This window comes from Bubalus kerabau, chromosome 3 (genome assembly GCF_029407905.1).
Source record: "Bubalus kerabau isolate K-KA32 ecotype Philippines breed swamp buffalo chromosome 3, PCC_UOA_SB_1v2, whole genome shotgun sequence".
Classification (NCBI taxonomy): domain Eukaryota; kingdom Metazoa; phylum Chordata; class Mammalia; order Artiodactyla; family Bovidae; genus Bubalus; species Bubalus kerabau.
This window is the reverse complement of record NC_073626.1, coordinates 80,387,497-80,397,197: the sequence shown is the minus strand read 5'-3', so window position 1 is coordinate 80,397,197 and position 9,701 is coordinate 80,387,497. Positions and strand designations below refer to the sequence as shown.

Genomic DNA, 9,701 nt, shown 5'->3' with positions numbered 1-9,701 from the left:
CACTTTGCTGTACACCTGAACACAACCATTGTAACACAACATTGTAAATCAACTATACTTCAATTAAAAAAAAAATTGTAAAGACTAAGTAATGCCTAAGTACTGAGGAGAGAGAGGGAGAGGGCATTATTTTTGTATCCTGAAGTCTTTCAAAAAGTAAATATATTAATATAATTCATTGTGTATGGATGTTCTAAATACTGTATCAATGTAATTCAGAGCACATTGCAGTTGTCCCAGGTGTTAAAAAACAAACAAAAAAATAACTATTTGTGTTCAGAGACTTTATTCCAACCCGGAGGATCCATCAGTTCAGTAGTTCAGTCACTCAGTCGTGTCCAGCTCTTTTCTGCCTCATGGACTGAAGCACACCAGGCTTCCCTGTCCATTACCAACTCTCAGAGTTTACTCAAACTCATGTCTATCAAGTCAGTGATGCCATCCAACCATCTCATCCTCTGTCATCCCCTTCTCCTCCGGCCTCCATTCTTTCCCGGCATCAGGGTCTTTTCCAATGAGTCAGTTCTTCGCATCAGGTGGCCAAAGTATTGGAGCTTCAGCTTCAGTATCAGTCCTTCCAATAAATATTCAGGACTGATTTCATTTAGTATTGAGAGGTTTGTTCTCCTTGCAGTCCAAGGGACTCTCAAGAGCCTTGTCCAACACCACAGTTCAAACACATCAATTCTTTGGTGCTCAGCTTTCTTTATGGTCCAACTCTCACATCCATACGTGACTCATGGAAAAACCATAGCTTTGACTAGACAGACCTTTGTCAGCAAAGTCATGTCTCTGCTTTTTAACATGCTGTCTAAGTTGGTCATAGCTTTTCTTCCAAGGAGCAAGAGTCTTTTAATTTCATGGCTGCAGTCACCATCTGCAGTGATTTTGGAGCCCAAGAAAATAAAATCTGTCACTGTTTCCATTGTTTCCCCAGATGCCATGATCTTCATTTTTTAAATGTTGAGTTTTAAGCCAGATTTTAGGGAGTCTCAGTTACTCATTTACTCATTTATCACAAATTTAATGACCCTGTGATAGGTACCATGCAAATCACAATATGCCAAGAGCTTTGGACATACCTGATCACTCTCATCATAGCTCTGGATAATCAGGCTTTGCTTAGGATAGCAATAGATTAGGAATTTGGCTTAGAATCCCTGCAGAGAACTTGGTCACCACAAATAGCCTCTCAGTTACTCAACCTGAAAACTGTCATCAAAATCCTACATTCTGTAGCAGTGCTATCCATCTATCACTGCTAAGGTGAGCAGCAGTCATCTGTAAAACATCCATCTAGCTGGTGCCTTCCTCCTCCTCGGCACCACTGAAGGCATACAAGACAAAGTCAACAACATTCACATGAATGATTTTGTTTTATAACAGCATTTTTAAGATACTTACATGCTGTGAAATTCACTCATTTATTTTTTTTTTAATTTAATTTTATTTTTAAACTTTACATATTTGTATTAGTTTTGCCAAATATCAAAATGAATCTGCCACAGGTATACATGTGTTCCTCATCCTGAACCCTCCTCCCACCTCCCTCCCCATACCATCCCTCTGGGTCGTCCCAGTGCACCAGCCCCAAGCATCCAGTATCGTGTTACTGTACAAGTCAGTTTCTTTGTCTGTATGTTCAGAGAATTGTGCCATCATTATCGCCATCTAATTTCAGAACATTGTTGTCATCTCAAAAAGAAACCCACACCCACTAGCAGTCACTCCCCATTCTCGCTCTTTATCGTCTGAGTCTCTGTGAATTCCCTTATTCTGGAAATTTCATGTAAATGGAGCCATAACATGTAAACTTTTTAAGTGGCAAAGGAAAGCAATTCTTTCGTCTCCACTTCAACTACCAAGACTGGATTTTTGGATTTCTGCTTCCAGAAACGTGTTTAAAGAGTAGTGCCCAATACATAATGACTCCCTTGGTGGCGGGAGAAGGGGGAGTGCATTTCTTAACTTAGCTAAACAGTACAGCCAAGTTGTAGTGAAGCTGATTTTACTCAGGACAAAAGTGGCTGAAATTAATCATCTTCTGAAAATCATTAGTTCTTTTTTTCTCTTTATTTTTTATTTTTTAAATTGTGAAAGTATGATAACACATTTATAGGAGACTTGGAAAATACAGAACAAAGTTACATATAGTTTCACTATATATTACAATGATTTTTTAAGCAGAGAAATTAAGGTTTTTAGTTGGAGGTTCAATATCAAACTCTCAAAAATCAATAGAATGAATACACAGAAAAGCAAAAGGAGACCTGAAAAAAAAGTAGGCCTGAAAAGCACCATGATTCACACAACAGCAGGATACAAATTCGATTCAAGTTCCCACAGACTGTAAACTAGGAGACACTGAAACATATCCAGGAACATAAAACAAGGTGCAAAAATGAAATCGTTACTCCTAAGTGTGGTCTGCGAGAATGTGGAATTTGTTTGGGTACAATACTAGTATCTATTATCTTATATTCTGAAGTAGAGACAAGAAAAATTAACTGCAAAGCTCTGCTAGTCTCTCTTAGCTAATCATTAAGTAAACATACAAGTCCTCCACTCAGGCCCACAGGGCAGAAGGAGCTGACAATAACCTGCCTGGCAGTGGAGAATAGCATTAACAGAAACAAAACTGTGCCAAGCATTATACCAGCTGTTTCCCTCCCAATAATCCTGTAACATGCTGCTGCTGTTGCTGCTGCTGAGTTGCTTCAGTCGTGTCCAACTCTGTGCGACCCCAGAGACGGCAGCCCACCAGGCTCCCCCATCCCTGGGATTCTCCAGGCAAGAACACAGGTGTGGGTTGCCATTTCCTTCTCCAGTGCATGAAAGTGAAAAGTGAAAGTGAAGTCACTCAGTCCTGTCCGACTCTTAGCGACCCCATGGACTGCAGCCCACCAGGCTCCTCCGTCCATGGGATTTTCCAGGCAAGAGTACTGGAGTGGGGTGCCATTGCCTTCTCCCATCCTGTAACATAAATATTATTAAAATGAGACAGTGAGACTCAATAATATACCGAAGGCTGGTTGCCTCCCTGGTTTGCAGAAGTGTTGAGTAACATATAAAAGTACAGAATCAAGAGCCACCCTTTCTGGGTTCAAATCCTGAATTCTGTAACACACTACCTGTAAGACCTCAGACAAGTTCCTTAAACTCTCTGGGCTTCAGGTCACCTCTGTAAGGAACAGATGCTAATACCTACCTTCTAGAGAGATTGTAAGATTCAAATAAGTTAATACCTAAAGCACTTAGTACAGTGTCTGGCATATGGAAAACCCTATATAAGTATTAACTGTTATTAGAATCCAGATTTGCCTGGATTTAAAGTCCTTGACCTTGATCATGCTTACCCTCTATTCTTGCAAGTTTAAAAGGTGGCTGAGGAGGCCTGTAGCCTGAGCTGGTCTGGTGGTGCTGCAGGATGTGGAATCTCAGTCGGCCCTGGCCTGGTACAGTGAGCACATTGGTGGTGCCACCCTGTTCACATGCCAGACAACATCTGAAACTTGAATTTTAAGTTTTCTTAGTAACGTGTATTATCTCTTTATCTGTATAATTGCCTGCTTGTCTCCACATGATCATTCTGGAGAATTAATAGTGATAAGTAAATAAATCCCTGCTGTTTGTAACATTAGTGCTGCTGTTCGGGATTGATCATTTAAATAGAAGCTCATTTTAGCAATGGATTACCTACAATTTTGAACACCCGCCACTGTTAACTATGCATTTGAACCCTCTGTTTTATTATTATCCAAGTACCCAGCTATTCTGTAACTACCTAGGGCATCCCTCTGTGCAGGAATTTCCAACCTTGGTTATACATTGGAATCACACGAGGAGCTTTAAAAACCACTGATGCCTGAGCTGTGTCCCCAGAGATTCTCACTCCATTTGTCCAGGGCCCAGCTTGGAACTTAGGAATTTTAAAGACTCCAGAGTTATAGATAGCCGAGTTTGAGAGCCAATGTTCAGTTGGCAGTCATACAACCTCTGGTCGAGCCTTAGTTTCAGCTGTTGTGGAACATTTTTTCAGATTTTCTCAGAGATCCCTCCATGACCAAGTGAATTTTCATTTTCTACACACCCCATGATCCATGTATTATGCTAGACGATCCCAACTCAAACCTCCAAGGCAGGTCTCCTAAGTGGGCATGAAATAGTGACTGTTAACTTTCTTATAATCTCAACTGAAAGGAACCTGATAGTTATCCACGTTCAGAGATAATCTGAAGAAAGAGGTTGATGATAAACTTAGAAAACAGCAGGAAACTTGGGTTCAATCCCTGGCCAGGGAGGATCCCACATGCCGTGGAATAACTAAGCCCCTCTGCCACAACTACTGAGCCTGTGCTCTAGAGCCTGAGAGCCACAACAAGAGAAGCCACCACAATGAGAAGCCCCCTTACAGTAACAATGAGTAGCCCCCATCACCACAACTGGAGAAGGCCCATATGCAGCAATGAAGATTCAGCACAGCCAAAAATAAATAAATAAATAAACATTGCTCAATGGCATGATGAAATAACAGCTGCTGTGGTCACTACATTTAAAGATTCCTATTATGAATTCACTAGTTCTCTGAAATACATTCCCAAACATGGATTCAATTAAAATACAGTTTTGAAAAGATAACCAACAAGGATGTACTGTGTAGCACAAGAAACTATACTAAATATCTTATAATAACCTATAATGGGAAAGAATCTCAAAAACTGAATCAATGAGCTGTATACGTAAAACTAACAAAACATTGTATATCAACTATGAAAGTGAAAGTTGCTCAGTTGTGTCTGACTCTTTGCGACCCCATGGACTTTACAGTCCATGGAATTCTCCAGGCAAGAAGACTGAAGTGGGTAGCCTTTCCATTCTCCAGGGGATCTTCCCAAGGCAGGGATTGAACCCAGGTCTCCTGCATTGCAGGTGGATTGTTTACCAGCTGAGCCATAAAGGAAGCCCAACTAACACAACACTGTAAACCAACTAGATAGTGAGAGAGGAATTTTTTATAAACTAGTCCGTCTATTCTGGGAACTTGGTTATTTCTGACTTTTGATTAGGAATGGACAGTGCTGAAGGGTCCAAAAGTCATTAATATTGTCAATAATAAGTGTTTGGTGTGAGCTGGTAAGGAACACAGAGCTCCAATCCCTCCCTCACTAAGCTGTTTCCACTCAGCTTAGATTGTGGCCTCATACACAGCTCATCATCCACCTGACTCTCACTCCGTTAGAAGGCAGACATTAAAAACCAGTGACTCACAGAGAAAGGAATGAGTAAGGAGCTAAAACCATAAATAGAATCCTATTATGACTGCTCCTCTTTTAAATATATCTTTGAAGAGAGTGAGAGAGAGTGAGTGAGACAGTGAATGAATTTAAATGCATGTGAATTTGAGCAACAAAATAAATCTCTACAGGATTGAGTTATACTCCAAAGAATAAATTAAATATCCATGTGTCCATATTGACACATATAAATTATTGACTAAACAAATAAATGGAATAGAACGGAAGTCTTTCTTACAGAATTCCAAATAATATATTTAGATACTTCCTCTTCCAGGATAGGAGTTTCCCTGGAGGCTCAGTCAGTAAAGAATCTGCCTGCAATGCTGGAGACCGAGGTTTGATCCCTGGGTTGGGAAGATCCTCTGGAGAAGGAAATGGCAACCCACTCCAGTATTCTTGGCTGGAGAATTCCATGGACAGAGAAGCTTGGCAGGCTACAGCCCATGGGATCACAAAGAGTCAGACACGACTGAGCAACTAACAACGCTTTCCTCCAGGATATGGATCTTACTTCTCTTTCCCTTAAGTGTGGGCTGGACTTAGCAACTCACTTCTAAAGAAGACAGTGTGGAAAAATAGTAACTTTGCTGTGGAGAAACCTGGGGCAGACACCACCTTAACTAGTGATCAAGGTTGACATTATCAGTAATAAGTCAGGTTGATATCTATATTCCCTTGGATTTGATACCTACACACAGAACAATATATGCAGTATGACTCCTTCTCTTTATCTATATACTTGCCTCAGTTTAGGGATATGTATGTGTAAGAATATTCAGGAACATATAGAAGAGTTTTGGGAGGAAATAGACCAAACTATTAACAATGGTTTATTTGGGAACGAAAAGTGCTATTGGAAGAAAAGGGGCAGATGAAGGAGTATTTTTACTCTTCATTCTATACCTTTCTGTATTGTTTTATGATTTTGCAGCAATCATTTTTGTCATTTTTACTAATTAAAAGAAACAGAATGTTCTCAAAGAAAGAGTGTGAGTTCTGTGGAGGAGTTTGTAAATTTTTACTCTATTATCTCCTGTTCCCCACTAAGTATGAAGAAATTCTCTCATAAAGGATCTTTTGAAGATCTTTCCTGATTAGTCATTCTTTACTTTCAGTTATTTTCAAAACACCTGACTCCCACCAACACACTTTAATAGTACTTTTAAATCTGAATGTTCATTTCACAAGTATAAATTTTAATGTTTTTTCTACCAGGGATATTAAGGCTTAGTTAGGCAGCAAGTGCCTATGTCTAAACTATTCCACAGGCCTTTTTTGGCAAATCCAGGATGAGGCATTGATATACATCAGATGTTGAAGTACCTAAGATCTAAATAATGTCAAATGAAAGAAAAATGAACTATAAATGACACATTGTTATATGTGATTATATAACATCAAAGTCTCTTGATGTCAAGATGGTAAAGTGTGAATTTATGTTTCCCTCTAATGACATATAGCAGAGAAGGCAATGGCACCCCACTCCAGTACTCTTGCCTGGAAAATCCCATGGACAGAGGAGCCTGGTGGGCTGCAGTCCATGGGGTCGCTATAAGTCGGACATGACTGAGCGACTTCACTTTCACTTTTCACTTTCATGCATTGGAGAAGGAAATGGCAACCCACTCCAGTGTTCTTGCCTGGAGAATCCCAGAGACGGGGAAGCCCGGTGGGCTGCTGTCTATGGGGTCGCACAGAGTCGGACACAACTGAAGCAACTTAGCAATGTCATACAGATAGAATTTTTGGCTATCTTTTTTCACAAAGCTGAATAAATATGTTAATTAACTGAAAAATAATACTGCACTGAATGCAAGATAGTGTTATATGGCAAATGCTATTGGAAAAGATGAATAGGAACTCCCAGGGCACTCGCAAGTGGTCCAAGTCCTAATCTTTGCCCATCCCCAGCTGATGCAAGCAGCAAGTGTGTGAATAAGAGAATACATGCCTTACAGACCAGGGGAGTTCCCTGGTGGTCTAGTGGTTAGGACTTGGCACTTCTACTGCCATGGCCCAGATTCAATCCCTGGTCATGGAACTGTACTAATAAAAAAGCAAATAGTACTAAATGTGGGGCAGCCAAGTAAGGGAAAAAAAACAAGCAAACGTCTTACAGACCAAAGAGTCACTGCAGCTAGAATATGAAACCTATGAGAATAACTATAAGGGGAAAGAACATTCTACCTCTTCACTGAATCTCCAAGATATCATTATACTCATATATGAAAATAGGTATTAATCTATATGAACCTCAGATGTCAGCCGTATCACCTTGCCTATAACATTGAGATAAGAGTGGCTAAAACATTACTCCAGATTTTCTGCAATATCCAACCGTGTACCCAAGATGTCTGATATCCCAGAGGGCTATCTTCTCACAGTTACCAACAGCTCCAAGCTTTGGCTTTCCCTGAACTAAGTGGTTCAGATTATGTGTTGTTGTATCTGCACAACTCCCTGTCCCTGTTCTGAACCATGAAATTTAGCACCACTTTCTAATTTCTACAGGGGAGAAAACATTCCCACAAAGGCTTTGTGTTTTAATAGCTTTCCCTTAAAGTTTTCAGAGATGAATGGTGTTATTCTACAGGTAACTTAAAATACAGAGTTAGATGTCCATGACATTCAAATGACCTTCTGCCATTATACTAAAATTGCCACTTCCACTTCAGCCTACCTCCAGGCCTCACCCCTTCTCGCCCTCATTTTCCTCCTCCCCTCACATTATGAGCATTCTAAAAGTATATAACCTGACAGCCTCTGGAAAATATTTTTAGTACTATTTGCTTTTTTATTAGTACAGATAATATTATAGCTGTTAAAATGGATTTTCTAAGCTTTACTAGTTATGTTACAATCAGTTGATAATAGAAATTCTAAGAAATAGACAATAACTATTTTCTTCTTTCTATAACCTCTTTAATCTTGAAAATTTAACCCAGTGGTTAATGTACTGTAAATAGTTCAATATCATCAGATTGTTTTGGTATTTTAGATTTGCATGAAAGAACAATAATGATTAAATCCATTCCATTCATAATGTTTATGTTTAATGCTGTGAGGAGTTGCAATTTTATCAGCCCATTGAGCACTGAACCTCAATTTGAGTATATAAATCATACTGTAAAACAAAATAATACCCTTCTAAATGTGTTGCTATGTACTATTAATTACATGCTATTAAAATAATTTTGGGCATCATAGTAGATTTACTTTGTAGGTATGAATTTAAATTGTTTGTAAAATGTTTTATAAAAATGACTAATAATGAAATATAAATAATTACATTTTCTTTGTCCTTTTTTATACAGAAGATACACAGGAGCCATGATGTAGATCAAGGCCATACAATGTGTTGAGTGTAATGGATATTATGATAATATAATATACATATAAATGACTGACTTACTGTTGGTACGGTTATTGTCACAGATATGTCAATCATTTTGTCAATGATGCTCAATACGCAAAAGCTTGCACATTTTTTAGTGGAGGTTTGAAGTAACATATATACGAATTCAGGAGTATAACTTGATAGTCTAATAGGTTTAGCTTAGGGAGGTGGGTCTATCCAGGCAGAGAACAGCATAAAGAAAATCATGAAAAAAAAAAAAAAAAGAAAAGCGTGAACACATATTAGGAATCAAGAATTCAATAGTTCAGAATTCCTGACCATTGGCAAATAATGCAATATAACATTAGAGTTCTGGGGTAATCTGGCATTATAGCAATAATGATACTGAAGTCTTTTAAAGGTTAGGGAAGAGACACTGAAGTAAGGTAAATGTAACCAGAGTGATTCACTTAGGAGTCATCGGTTTGTTTCTAATTTGACCAGATTGGAGACCAGCAGAGCTGTTGTCTTGAGAAGAAAAGTGATCTGATTCCTCCCATGACTACCATCAAAATACAGAGGCCGAAGCTATTACAAAGACATCTAGGCATCTTAGTAGGAAGACATGAGGTGATGGATACATAGCCTTCCTCTTACGCCCCACTACCCTTTGCTGTCCCCATCAAAACTGGGATTCACCTACTTCACATAATCCACTGCCAAACTCATATACAAAACATCAACTCAATCCAATCGAGCAAGAATGCTTATATTTTGGATGTGATACCTTAAGAAAATGAACTTTGTTTGAGGATAGCATACTATTCCTAATGGCATAGATTAATTGCTCATGAGTCTAGTCACAAATTGAGAATTTTTGTGTTTCATTCAGTTACATGAGCAGCGTTAACCTTAACAGTGACAGAAGAAAACATCATTTAATAATGCATTCTCTATGATGCCTAGGAAAACATCCTACAGAATATCTTGTATATAAGCCATAATGTTTCACTTTATTTTGCATAAGCTTGAAATCTAAAGTGGACTCCATAACTTCTTGATGATAA

General features: G+C 38.8%; 1 non-coding gene across 1 annotated transcript; it reads left to right on the top strand.

Moving 5' to 3' along the window:
* The first annotated feature begins 7,266 nt into the window (after positions 1–7,266).
* Positions 7,267–7,338, top strand: TRNAR-UCU (transfer RNA arginine (anticodon UCU)). The gene has a single exon. It is a non-coding gene; the product is annotated as a tRNA-Arg (tRNA).
* The last annotated feature ends 2,363 nt before the right edge of the window (positions 7,339–9,701 follow it).